This window comes from Danio rerio, chromosome 22, assembly GCF_049306965.1.
Source record: "Danio rerio strain Tuebingen ecotype United States chromosome 22, GRCz12tu, whole genome shotgun sequence".
NCBI classification, from domain to species: domain Eukaryota; kingdom Metazoa; phylum Chordata; class Actinopteri; order Cypriniformes; family Danionidae; genus Danio; species Danio rerio.
Genome location: NC_133197.1, coordinates 28,057,818 through 28,072,938, shown reverse-complemented (window position 1 = coordinate 28,072,938; position 15,121 = coordinate 28,057,818). Strand labels below are relative to the sequence as shown.

Sequence of the window (15,121 nt, the reverse complement as noted above, 5' to 3'; positions counted from 1 at the left end):
TTAAAACTTTAACAGATTTCATGGTAACACTTTATAATAACTACACACTATAAACCATTTATTAAGCATTAGCAAATAGTGAATTCATTATCTGCTGAGCATTAACTCTACATTAATGAACGTTAGTAAGCAGTTTATAACTGCAGCTACAAATTCTCTATTCTTGCATTATAAATACACGTATAATGTGCTTAATAATTGTACTTTTATACTTTGTTAATGATTTATTCTTCATTACTTAATTGCATTATTTACAAACCAGTTATTTAAGCATGGTTGGTTGTTTTTTTAAGATCATTCAGAATGAGTTTATTTAAAACAATTTATAAACTTATCAAATTAACATGTATACATCTTATTAATCAGGCATACACTAATAGTTAATTTGTTTGAAAATAAATGCTTTATTAACTCAACTTCATGTAGTTTTGTGACCTAATCTAAAATTAGGACTATTCATGCTTTATAAATCCCTTATAAATGACCATTGAAGGCTCAGTTAAATTCTAAACAGGAAAAATTACATAAACGACTTTTTTCAATTCTATTCATTTAAAGATACACAAATGAAAAATTTATCTTTGCAACCTTAACTAAAATAAAATTACTGTACAGTTTAAACATTGCTTCTGATTATATTGTTAAATAATTCTATTGTTGTTTTATGTTGTATTTTGACACCTGTTATTTGGCAATATTTGAACTTTGCAGTAATTTAAATTTTTTAGATAAGATTGCAAATATTGTTCATTTAATATGGAGCCTTTACTAGTCATTTATAAGTGATTTATAAAGCATGAATAGTCCTCACTTTAGATTAGGTCACAAAACTGCATGAAGCAATCATTAACATATATAGTAGCCATTATTATATGCCTGAGTAATACCATATAAGCGTTGATTTCAATAGTTTATTAATAATTTACTAACTCATTCTGAGAAATCTTACCACCAACTACTTTTGAATGCAAATGGTTTGTAAATAATGCAATACTTAATTTAGTAATGAAAAATAAATCATTAACAAATTATAAAAATACAATTATTAGGCACATTATAAACTGCTTACTAACGTTTATTAATGTAGAGTTAATGCTTAACAAATAAGGAATTCACTAGATGCTAATGCGTAGTAAATGATTCATACTGTGTAGTTTGTTTTAAATTATATTTGTTATAATTTATTATATTTGTTATAATTATAAAGTGTTACTGATTTCATTTGTTCCTAATAATATATCATGTGACAAATTTGTATTTTAAAAATAAGTATTTTTTCATATGTCTTTATTGTAAATATTTAGGAAATGTTTTTGGTACATTAAAAAATGTGGTTATGATTACCATCTAACAAGCTAATCTAGCTAAAAATAGTGGCTAAAATGTCATTAAAATGCAGTATTTAAATCCCAATGAAATAGAAAACGAGGTGTATAACTGCAAAAATGTCCACTTTTTGAAAGAAAACCACTACCCTTTTTACCAGGCTGGATACGGGCCCGGAGTTCATATGTATTGTAATGTTGCTTTTGTTATGACTGTCAAATGGTTGTATATAGATTTAATAAAAAAATATAAAAAAGATTTACTGAACAGGCTACATATTTAATGTCATTAAATTCAACTATTAAATCAAAAACTTGCACTGGTTCCACTATATGCTGAGTCCTGTGACAAACAGTGTCTCTTACCTTTGTCTAAAGTGGAGGTTTAGCCTAAAACCACGTGTCTGTTTCAGTTCTCATATTAACCTCAGATGGAAACCCGCACTCAAACCTTGCAAAGAAAGACCTCTATTTGATTTTTTATTTAATGAAAGATGTATTTTTCACATCTGCAATTCATATACGAGATGTCTCCTTTCTGACCTTTTAAATACTTTTATCAGATCTTTTACAGATGTCTTCGGATCAAATGCTTTCGAGAACAGAATATTGAAAGAAAAAAATAACTTTTTAAAAAATATTTCAAATGATGTTAAACAGAGCAAGGAAATTTTCACAGTTTGTCTGATAATATTTTTTCTTCTGGAGAAAGTCTTATTTGAATTATTTTGGCTAGAATAAAAGTAGATAATTAAAAAAAAAAACATAATAAACTTTAAACTAAATATATTTTTTTCAATAGTCTACAGAACAAACCATCGTTATACAATAACTTGCTTAATTACCCCAACCTGCCTAGTTACCCTAATTAAATTAATAAAGCCTTTAAATGTCACGTCATTTAAACACGTCATCCTTCAACTGCTGTCTTTGGTTGGTTTAAAATAATGTAAGTTTCAAGCTTATCTTGTTTTTAATGTTAAACACAAAATAAGACATTTTCATTTTCACTGACTTCCATAGTATTTTTTTTATTATTATTTTTAATGTCAGTTTCTAACATTCTTCAAAATATATTCATCTGCATTCAACAACAACAACCACCAAGAAATTTATAAAGGCTTAAAGTAGCTAAATATGTTGAGTACATTTTCAATTCAGGTGCACTATATTTAAGTTATAGTAATATAGTAAAATGTATGGTTCAAGAAATATTTATAAGCAAAATATTCTTAAAAATTAAACATTAAATAAATATAAATTCGTATAAAAATATATAAGCAGATGTGCATAGAAACATAGCCTACCTGAACAAACGATAACATTTACCAGTAGGCCTACATGAATGAATTATGTATATATTTTTTAAACAATTTATTTGTTTCAAACAGTTTTACGTTTAGGATTAAAAGCATCGATGTCAGGGAATGCTGCTTTCCAGAGACATGTTGTCGCACAATGAGCCGTAGCCTCCTTCTCACTGCACACGACAAACGACAAGCAACAGACCGGAAATTATTCATTTCCAATGGAGAGTAGTCCGAGAGCTGCATGGAGTTCCAACACAATCTCACGGTAATTCGTAACATTTTCATTTAGTGGCTAATTCGTATGAATTTGTACAATCCAATTCGTACAATTTAGTATGATTTGCTCATCCCCCAATGACGGTTGGGTTTAGGGGTGGGGTAGGTGCCACGCCTCCTTTTTAAAATCGTACAATTTTGTACAACTGAACTCGTACAAACTCGTACAAATTCATTGCCACTAAACTGGCAAAGCGTAAAATACTAAGTAAAATGTACGTTACGTTACGTTTTAGCGTAAAAGTTTTTTCATGAGATCAGAGATGAGTTCCGATCATCTCCATATGCGGAAAAATCGGATCCAAATTGAGCTGCGGATCTGTTGAAATATTTGAACTCCTGCAACTAGACCGTATGCAACCAGAGTTCAAATATTTAAACGGATCCGCAGCTCAATTCGGATCTGATCGGAAGATTATACGGAGATGATCGTAACTCCATGCAGCTACCGGACTACTCTTCATTGGAAATGAATGACTTCCGGTCTATCGCTTGTCGATTGTCATGTGCAGTGGAAAGGAGGCTTGAAACTTTCAGACACAAGGGGTTACCTGGAGAGGCATCTGACATTACTAAAGACCCGCTCTTCCCACTGGACAAAGACAAATCAAACTAACGATGACATCAAGCATTACCCATTCAAAAGTAGAAAATAAGGCATCTTCATAAAATGTGTGTGGGATGATTTGCATGAAAAGCTACTTTAAAACTGGATTAATACGGGACAAAACCCATCCCGTATTGATTTAAAATGGGACGTGCAATTTTATTCTAAAACACGGGAAGATTCCATACTTTAAGGGACGGGTGGTAACCCTAGTCAGAGCACGTTTCTTTTTGCACGAATACACATACGCGTCTCATTCGGATTTATAGCCTACATTCAAAACACTGAGGAGATGGCAATATTTAATCATTGCAGGAGCTCATTTCAAACATCACCTTAGAAGTGTAATTTTAAACTAATGTAAAAAAATGTGAAGATGGAAAAGAATGGAAAAGATGTTCAAGTAAAGATTTTTTTTTGACTGAGGTAGTGATTCCCTTAATGTCACCAATTATTGGTAGTATTGTGTTTTTATGGGCCTTTAGCCTATAAAATCAGCCTATAATTGAATAAATGAGTTACAAACAAGCAACCAGGTGGTTGTTATCGCAGAAAGCCTGATTTATTATTCTTTTTATTAGTTTTAATAAAATGCTATTAAGGACTCATGAAGTACATGAAGAACCGTTCACTGCCTAGACAGACAAAGATAACCCTCTATAAAGTCCTGATTCGCCCAGTCCTGGCCTATGGATCAGAAACGTGGAGAATGACAAAAGCCATAGAACAAAAGCTCTTAGTTTTTGAAAGAAAAATTCTAAGGAGAATATATGGCCCAATAAAAGACTATAATCAACGGAGGATACTTCACAACAATGAGCTTGCAGTCTTGTATAAGGAAATTGTTATAGTTAAATATATCAGACTTGCGAGGCTAAGGTGGGCAGGACATAGGTGGGTCATACCTATGGATGAAAATGCTATTACAAAAAAAGTCTTCAGCACTGACCCGGTAGGCAAAAGAAAAGAAGGAAGGCCTAAACCAAGATGGCGAAACTGCATTAGCAGTGACGCCAATGTTTTAGGTATAAGGCAGGCGTGTCCAAACTACGGCCCGCGGGCCATCTGCGGCCCGCAATCAGTTTTGTGGCGGCCCGCGAGGCTTTTTATAAATATCAATAGAATCTGGCACGCTATACAAAAATGAACGTAATTCAATAAATAACCACCGGGTGTCGCTATTACATGCATTCAATTAAGCAGCAGTTCTTGTTATGATCTATCTATCTATCTATCTATCTATCTATCTATCTATCTATCTGTCTGTCTGTCTGTCTGTCTGTCTGTCTGTCTGTCTGTCTGTCTGTCTGTCTGTCTGTCTGTCTATCTATCTATCTATCTATCTATATACACACAGTTGAAGTCTGAATTATTAGCCCCTCTTTGATTTATTTCTTCTTTTTTAAATATTTCCCAAATGATGTTTAACAGAGCAAGGACATTTTCACAGTATGTCTGATAATATTTTTTCTTGTGGAGAAAGACTTATTTGTTGTATTTCGGCTAGAATAAAAGCGGTTTTAATTTTTTTATGAACCATTTAAGGTCAAAATTATTAGCCCCTTAAGTCTTCAGAACAAACCATTGTAATAAAATAACTTGCCTAATTACCTTAACTTGTAACTTGATTAACCTAGTTAAGCCTTTAAATGTCACTTTAAGCTGTATAGAAGTGTCTTAAAAATATCTAGTCAATTATTATTTAATGTCATCATGGCAAATATAAAATAAATCAGTTATTAGAAATGAGTTACTAAAACTAATATGTTTAGAAATGTGTGGAAAAAAAATCTTCTCTCTGTTAAACAGAAATTGGGGAAAAAATAAACGGGGGCTAACAATTCTGACTTCAACTGTATATATATATATATATATATATGCGTGTCTGTGTGATGTGTGTAAAATTTGGCCAGCGACAACGTTGTTTTTTTTGCATCTGGCCCTCGGCCCAAAAAGTTTGGACACCCCTGGTATAAGGAATTGGTGGGCAGTTGCCAGGGACAGAAAACATTGGCAGAAAATACTCGTGGCAGCCAGGATCCAGTATTGGATTCTCGCGCTAAGGATGGTGATGATGATGAATAAAATGCAAAGCTGACAGAAACAAAAACATCCGATGGAGTATACTCTAAACTGTTCATTATTCATGCCAATTTCAGGTTAATTGCGGCTGGAAGGGCATCTGCTGCGTAATACATATGCTGTATTAGTTGACGGTTCATTCCGCAGTTGTGACCCCTGATTAATAACAGCCGAAAAGAAAATCAATGAATGTTTATTATTCAATCATAAGATGGCGCCAAACTATAAAACGATGCTGTGTAAATGGAGAATAGACTAACTACGTATTATTCATTCATAAGATGGCATCAAATAGTCAAAATACAGTTGAGCCTTACTGATGTGAATGTAAGTATATGGATGTGAACATATAGCCCTATTCACTGACAGTCAAGGTGATCCAAAGTTCCTTGATGAGCCCGTGTTATTCAGTGGTTGTAAATAGGAATAACACACTCTTGAATGTCATGACAGACCAAGCAGAATTTAATATTGCAGACATCCATGTAATAATCACTATGTAATAATCATCATGCAATTACCACTATATATATAGGCTACAGTATACCCTGTAGTAATATCACATATCACATAGAGAGATACAGACCCAGCCGGCATTTCAACGGTGATTCAACGTTGAATCAACGTCAGGTCTATGGTTGGATTAACGTTGAATTACCTTTCGATTTTGCAAATTGGATCAACGTTTATATAGTGACGTTGTTTCACCGTCGGACCACCACCGGTGATTCACCGTTGAAATCACAACATTGTTTCACTCTTACCTTCTTCATGGGTGAATTGTGGTCGTTTTGTAGACGTTGAATGAAGGTTGAATTACCTTTCGATTTTGCAAATTGGATCAACGTTGATACCGTGACGTTGTTTCACCGTCATACATTTCAACGCAAGTTAAATAGAAATTACATACAACGCAAAGTCCATAAATATAGCAAACAATTTTTTACTAATAAAAATACACGACAAAAATACACAACTTAGCCTGTGTATCAATTTATTTAATACACACCTCATTATTTCATTTATTCTAAATATACAGCAACATTTACAGCATACAGTTCATCAAAACCATGCAGGTTACTATACATGCTGTACACTCAAATACAGAAAAAGGCATACAATTAAAGAGTCACTTTTTAATTAGGTTTCATGAATTAAAGTTAGTTAATGTTTACTAACATGAACAAAGAACAAATACTTGTACAGCATTTATTAATCATTTAATTAATTGAAATATGTCCCGATGCTATTAAAATCAAAATGTATGCTTGTTAACATTAATGCACTGAGCTGACATGAACTGTACTTTCTTTATATGAAAGATACTTCATTGTTCTTTGTTCATGTTAGTAAATACATTAACACTTACTAATACAACCTTTTTGTAAAGTGTTACCGTCTTCAGAAAGACAGATGCTAACTAAATTAAACTAAGTAACTAAACTACGCTTCAACCATCACAGTCTCCAAAATACAATTCCGTTTACAAAGTTTACAAAATACCCATTTTTAAAGTGGCTGCAGTAAAAAAAATAAAATAAAAAACATCACTCACAACTAAGAATCACAAGTGAAATACATTACATCTGTTTGAGGTTTTATAGGTTGAGAGAAACACTTGAGGTAAAAGATGGCACTGGGGACAAAGAATCAAGTGTAAAACACTAAAACATCTATATCAGTCTAGCAGTTAAATGCATATTTATTTCTCAAACACCAGGTGAGTTTCCTACAAAATCAATAATGAGGTTTGCTATTCCAATTCATTGTGAATGAATGGCTTCACATTCACAATAGTGAAAACTCATGCTATAATCTAAACCTGACATTACTCCTTTACTTTGCAGGTCTGCATGCTAAATATTTAGTAGTTTTTTTTTTTTTTTTTTTTTGCATAAAGTACATCTATTGTGTTTAGCATTACTGCAGCAAAACTGAGCACCTGTGACAGTGGAACATGTAGACAAATATTTCAGTAAATCATCAAGAAAATGTGTAGAATATATGGTTTGATTTTCTCTCACAAACACAACAGTAATAGCAATTTGTTATTCCATTATTATTAGTATCATAAAAATTGCATGTTCACATGGGTCTTATAATAATGGCTCACATTTGTGAATGTAGGACCACTATTTCACTATTACATGTCACATTAAGTGTTCATATAGGTTCTGTTATTAATTACTTGTGTCATCCCAGAGACCTGTTAATCTTCAGAACACAAACTGAAATATTTTAGATTAAATGCTCCTCATCCTCTACAGACAGCAATGGTCCCAAGATGGTCATTGTCCAGATAAGGCACAAAACACATTGTCAAAACGTTCCATGTGACTTCAGTGATTTCAACTGTGAACATACCAAGCTCCAACAACACTTTAGTGAGGCAAAACAAAACAGTAAATACAAATATGTTTGCATATATCTCTCCCGCATCAGATCAGCGTGTGTGTTTACTATGAGCAGTAAGCACACACCATGACCTGTTGTGGCAGAGGCAAACAAGTTATTTTTACAGTACTTACTGTGATTTAACCTTTATGACAAATGTACTGGACCTGTTACACATATATCACTATCTTTTATGAACACAAATTTCACTGTAACGGATGCTGTTGTTTTGCTCCAGTTATACCTTTAGAGAACACCGTACTAGTCAGACATCCATACAAAAGCAGAGAGTTTGGTCTTGTGTAGCAGAACTGCAATAGATGTCTGTCTGTCTAGGCTGACACTGGTTTAGGCCATCAGTATGTCCTTGATGCCCTCAAATGGAGCTTCCAGAAAACCTGCAATAAATGAAATACGAGGTTACAATTAAGTTGGTATCTGCTATTATACAAAGTAAAATTCAAATATTTATTTTTTATTGAATCCAAATTTGTCTTATAATAATCGCCACACTCAATAATTTTAACTCATACATCTGAATATTCCTAACTAAGAGAAGTGAAGAATTAGGTGTGATATCGTCAGGAAGCCCTTCGCCACCACCGGTGCCAGCATTTCCAGAATTCAAATTTCAGATTCTCGAAAAAATTTCTTTTTTTTTTTTAAAACAAGGGCTGCAGTAAAGAACCATGAAACATTCAACACATTTAATAATTACAAGTTGTTGTGAACCATTACATGTACTGTAAAAGCTGTTTAAAGCTTTTTAGACATATGGTTGAGAAAAACTCTAGAAGGAGTAGCACTTCTGCAAAAGTCTGCATGTAGGACAGAAAATTAAAGGGATAGTTTAAAATTTGTATTCTGTCGTCATTTACTGACCACGTTGAACACAAAAGAAGATATTTTGAAGAAAGCTGCAAATCTATAACCATTGAATTCTATAGTATTTTTTTCTACTATGGAGGTCAATGTTTACAGGTATTTAGTTTTTTTTCAGAATAGCCTCTTTTGTGTTCAACCAAATAAACTCATAATGGTTTTAAACCATTTGGGGAGTAAAATGTGAGTAAATTTTCATTCTTGGGTGAACTATCCCTTTCAGTTGGGAAACACCAGAATTCTTAAGTAGACCCTTTTCGCAAGACAGATGATGCATTTAATTTCTTCTTAATCCTCAAGTTTTTAATATTTAGATTTATTTAAATAGCATGTTTATTTATTTGTTTTAATGACATTTAATAAAAACAACTTCTCAATGACATCACATGTACTGGACCTGCTACACATGTAGCCACTTTTCAGTCTACACTACCAGAACAGGATAAACATAAAAGTAATCAAAATTGATTGTCCAATCCACACCAAAAAAAATTTAAACATTTAAAGCCTACCTATTTTTAGTAATAAATATATGAGTAAACAATAAGTAAACAATAAATACTTTAATGTGAAAACATTTTAAGTACAATCAGTACAATAGTACAAAAGTCCAGACCTCAACCTGAATAAAATGCTGTGATGTTTTTGTGGAAAAAAAAAAAGTTCCAAGAAAGATCTAAAAAACTAAAATAAATAAATAAATAAATAAATGATTACTACAGTCATTACTGCTAAAAGAGGATCTACAGTATCTGAATCATAGGGTTTTTCTATCCTGCTTTATTTTTGTTTAATAAGTAAGGACACGGTGAGATGTCATATGACACAGATACAGAGATGTCATGTAAGGGTTTAATCCTTAAAATTTTAAGACTTACCATGGATTATATATAAGTCAAGAATTTCAATAGAGTGTCCAAACTTTTTGGTTAGGTATTACACTGACTACTTTTGCGATCAAATCTAAATTAACATATTCAGTTTGACTAGTTTAATGACATATTTTACAGAATGACCCTGTTTTGTGTCATGGTTGCATGTCACAAGATGACATGACATCATTAAGCAAATTTTAGCAACAAATAAAATAGTTTATCAGACATACACAATCTGGAACAATATCATTTATAACTGTAAATGATTAAATCAGCAATTGATCAATAAATCAATTTATATAAAGGGAAAACTAATATGAGTCACAAACATTTGACAGATTGTCTGTGGAATTATACTTTGACCAAATTTTGTTTCCTGAAATCCAAAACTGTCTCCAGCTGAACAACTTCACACTTAAGACTTAAGATATTATTTTATATTATATTATTTGCTTATGATATTAAAAGTCAAAGAGTAAAAATGGGTTTTAATATAGATTTAAAAAAAAAAAAAAAGGGTTTTTTTGCCTAACATGGAGAGGCAAATAATTCCAGAGTTTGGGGGCCACCACTGCAAAGGCACAGTCTCCCCTGGTTTTCAACATTGTGCGTGGAACAAACAAAAGTCCTGATCAGCACATCTGAGTGTCCTAAATGAAGTGTACAATTGGATAAATGAGGACAAGTATCTTGATGCTACTCCATTTAGGTATTTGAACACAAAAACTATCATCTTAAAATGTATCCTACAGGAAGCTAATAAAGAGAAGCCAGTATGAGTGTAATGTGCTCTCGTTTGTGTGTCCCCGTCAGCAAACGAGAGTAATGGAAAATTAAATCCACATATGGAGCATTACAATAATCTAGCCGAGTTGAGATAAAAATTTTTATAACCATTTCAAAGTCGTTAAAAGACAAAAAATACTTTAATTTGGATAATTGTCCCAACTGGAAAAAAAACTAGCTTTAACTACCGAATTAATCAGTTTATCCAGTGTGAAGTCACAAAAAAAGTTTTTTACATTAGGTTTCACAAAAGAGTTTAACACACCAAGAACCAGATAATCCTGAGTTCCCCAGATCCAAATATCACTACTTCTGTCTTTTCTTCATTGCACATTAAAAATATTTAGCGCCAACCAAGATTTGATGTGCTTAAGACAGTCCAACAATGGTGATATGGACCCAGCATCTTTCCATTTTAAGGGCAAACAAAGCTGTACATCATCTGCATAAAGATGAAATAAAATCCCATACTTTCTACAAATAGACCCTTAATGGAAGCAGATATAAGGAAAACAAAATAGGTCCAAGAATGGTACCTTGAGGTACTCCACATGACAGAGGTGCTGGCATGGACACAAACTCCCCTATGCGAACAGAGAAGCTTCTGTCAGATAAAACTGAATGAAAACATTCCAAGGCAATACCCTTAATACCAACACAGAGCTCAAATGAGAAACTAATATCTAATGGTTAACTGTATTAAAAGCAGCTGTAAGATCTAAAAGCAAAGAACAGCACTATCTTTCGTGTCAGTGGCTAGCAACAAGTCATTAAAAACTTTTACAAGTGCTGTTTCAGTGCTATGGCAAGATCTCAAACCAGACTGGAACACTTCTTCAAATCCATAGGTCTAAGTATGACTACAGTTGTATAAATACAACCTTTTCTAAAACTTTAGAAAGGAATGGGAGTTTTGATATGGGTCTAAAATTGGCAAGAACTGAACTGTCCAAATTTGCCTTTTTGATTAATGGTTCAACTACTGCATGTTTAAAACTGTGTGGAAAAACACCAGTAGTGAGTCTGCTATTTATAATTCTCTAAATTGAATCAATTAAGCAATTGATTCAAAAACCCTTTTAACCTCTGACTGCTCTTTTTGGTTATCTTCCAACCCCAACTACACAAACATCACGCCGCGCCATTGCCTTTACCACATTGCTCGCCAGGCGCGCAATTCTCCTCAAATGAAAATATGTGTCCCCTCCATTATCAGAACACTGGATAAAAGAGGTTCTTAATTGCATCTATCTTGAGAAACTGAGACATTGTTTTAAAGGATCACTGAACTCCTTCAACAAAACATGGAGTCCCATACTGTCAGTCATTGAGAACCTTAACATTTCAGGAACTGCTGACTAGAATTTTGAAAGGGAGAAAGAGAGACTTTTAGTTTTTATTTTACATTTTCATCCTCTGTATTAACCCATATATTAATTTATTTATTTTTATTTATTTTATTTATAATTTTTTCAGTTGGCTTATTATTTATTTATCAGTGTCTTGATTCACCGTTACATACTTATTGAAGGCCTCAGAAAATAGGGAGGGGTGGGAGATGGGAGAGATGGTGTGTCATGTTTACCAGCAAACAACCACCAGATGTCGCTGGTAAACACACACACACACACACACACACTTAGAACTACACTTTTCCTGGACTACAACTTCATACATGCTCTTCGCCCACACACCTGCTTTCTCATTTAGCTTGATTTACATTCACACCTGAGGACTTTCAGAGACTGATTACACACAGTATTTAAGCTGCACACACACTCATTCACATGGCCGAGTCTTGTTTATCTGTAAGGTGACATTACAACGCGTTATCCTGGTCTTGGTTTCCCGTGTTTTGTTCTTAGCCCTGTTTATCCTTGTCATCCTGTTTAGCCGCCTGCCTTACGACCTATTGCCTGTTTACTGACTACGATTCTGGATTGTCTACATATATCTGTTTGCTCCCGTATTGACCACTGCTTGCCTGACAAAGATTAAACCTGCATATTGGATCCTACCTTCTGTTGTTGGTGTCACTCCCCGGCGTTACAGAAGACTCGGCCACACAATGGATTCAGCGGGTATCAAGATCATGTGTCTGCGTCAGGAAGCCCGGTTTATAGAGGAATACGTGGAGGACTTCATCCAGGTAGCCCATTTAACATCTTTGGATGATTTATGCCTGATGATATTGTTATGGGTTTGTGATTGGTTCGTTCTGTAACAATATTTTTTCGTGGAGGATTATCTGAACCTCTGTACTCCACAATGCCACTGCATGACCCCCATTGGACACTTGAGTTGTACATTGATCTGGCTCTACAACTTAGTGGGTCCCCCTTCACCATAGGCGAGGTGGAGGAAACTCCTAAATGTTTTTTTTGGGGGGGCAGTGTACAGCAAGACCAGATGACAAAAGGGCTTGCTGTACACCCCACTGAAACATTAATGCTGGCATCACCATCACTCCTGTCGCCTGAGCATCAGTTATATCATAAGATGGCCGACTCCAGTCCTCCAGCTCACAAGATGGCCACCTCAAGTCCTCCAGCTCACAAGATGGCCACCTCCAGTCCTCCAGCTCACAAGATGGCCGACTCCAGTCCTCCAGCTCACAAGATGGCCGACTCCAGTCCTCCAGCTCACAAGATGGCCGACTCCAGTCCTCCAGCTCACAAGATGGCCGACTCCAGTCCTCCAGCTCACAAGATGACCGACTCCAGTCCTCCAGCTCCCAATGTGGTCACAACCAGCCCTCCAGCTCACAATGTGGTAAGCGCCAATCTGCCACCTGCTCACAAGATGGTTTCCTGTTCCTTGTCCGTTCCTGCCATAGTTCCTGTTTCAGTTCCTGAAATACCATCACCTGAGCCACCAGAATGGCCACCACCACCTGAGTTACAAGAGCTGATGCCACCACCAGAGCTGCCAGCGCTGCCACACCCTCCAGAGCTGCCAGACCCTCCAGAGCTGCCAGACCCTCCAGAGCTGCCAGACCCTCCAGTGCTGCCAGACCCTCCAGTGCTGCCAGACCCTCCAGTGCTGCCAGACCCTCCAGAGCTGCCAGACCCTCCAGAGCTGCCAGACCCTCCAGAGCTGCCAGACCCTCCAGAGCTGCCAGACCCTCCAGTGCTGCCAGACCCTCCAGTGCCGCTGCTGCCAGAGCCACCGCCACCTGACCCTCCAGAATGGCCGCCGCCGCCTGAGCTCCCTGAATGGCCGCCGCCGCCTGAGCTCCCTGAATGGCCGCCGCCGCCTGAACTTCCTGAATGGCCGCCTCCTGAGCTTCCTGAATGGCCGCCTCCTGAGCTTCCTGAATGGCCGCCTCCTGAGCTTCCTGAATGGCCGCTGCCGCCTGAGCTCCCTGAATGGCCGCCGCCTGAACTTCCTGAATGGCCGCTGCCACCTAAGCTTCCCCAATGGTCGCAGCCTCATGATCCAGGCCCTCCGCAGCTCCACGCTCCAGGCCCTCCGCAGCTCCACGCTCCAGGCCCTCCGCAGCTCCACGCTCCAGGCCCTCCGCAGCTCCACGCTCCAGGCCCTCCGCAGTTCCACGCTCCAGGCCCTCCGCAGCTCCACGCTCCAGGCCCTCCGCAGATCCACGCTCCATTTACGCCCCTGCTGCATGGTCCTGGCCCTCCATCCCTCCCCCTGTTCCACCTCCGCTCCATCTCCCACCTGAACAGTATTAGGAGTGTCTGGAAGCCACTCCTTAGAGGGGGGGCTCTGTCATGTTTACCAGCGAACAACCACCAGATGTAAAGATGAAATAAAATCCCATACTTTCTACAAATAGACCCTTAATGGAAGCAGATATAAGGAAAACAAAATAGGTCCAAGAATGGTACTTCGAGGTACTTCACATGACAGAGGTGCTGGCATGGACACAAACTCCCCTATGCGAACAGAGAAGCTTCTGTCAGATAAAACTGAATGAAAACATTCCAAGGCAATACCCTTAATACCAACACAGAGCTCAAATGAGAAACTAATATCTAATGGTTAACTGTATTAAAAGCAGCTGTAAGATCTAAAAGCAAAGAACAGCACTATCTTTCGTGTCAGTGGCTAGCAACAAGTCATTAAAAACTTTTACAAGTGCTGTTTCAGTGCTATGGCAAGATCTCAAACCAGACTGGAACACTTCTTCAAATCCATAGGTCTAAGTATGATTACAGTTGTATAAATACAACCTTTTCTAAAACTTTAGAAAGGAATGGGAGTTTTGATATGGGTCTAAAATTGGCAAGAACTGAACTGTCCAAATTTGCCTTTTTGATTAATGGTTCAACTACTGCATGTTTAAAACTGTGTGGAAAAACACCAGTAGTGAGTCTGCTATTTATAATTCTCTAAATTGAATCAATTAAGCAATTGATTCAAAAACCCTTTTAACCTCTGACTGCTCTTTTTGGTTATCTTCCAACCCCAACTACACAAACATCACGCCGCGCCATTGCCTTTACCACATTGCTCGCCAGGCGCGCAATTCTCCTCAAATGAAAATATGTGTCCCCTCCATTATCAGAACACTGGATTAAAGAGGTTCTTAATTGCATCTATCTTGAGAAACTGAGACATTGT

At 36.4% G+C, this 15,121-nt stretch overlaps 2 long non-coding RNA genes across 10 annotated transcripts in view; one reads left to right on the top strand and one right to left on the bottom strand.

The window, feature by feature from the left end:
* LOC137488953 (uncharacterized) overlaps nucleotides 1-15,121 on the top strand; it is a 74,961-nt gene that overhangs the window by 46,487 nt on the left and 13,353 nt on the right. The window lies entirely within an intron of this gene.
* Nucleotides 7,494-15,121, bottom strand: part of si:ch211-36i19.1 — a gene marked incomplete at its 5' end in the record, with an annotated part of 30,848 nt that continues 23,220 nt past the window's right edge. Inside the window, 1 exon segment of the long non-coding RNA NR_186849.1 lies at nucleotides 7,494-8,394. This is a non-coding gene — a long non-coding RNA (si:ch211-36i19.1).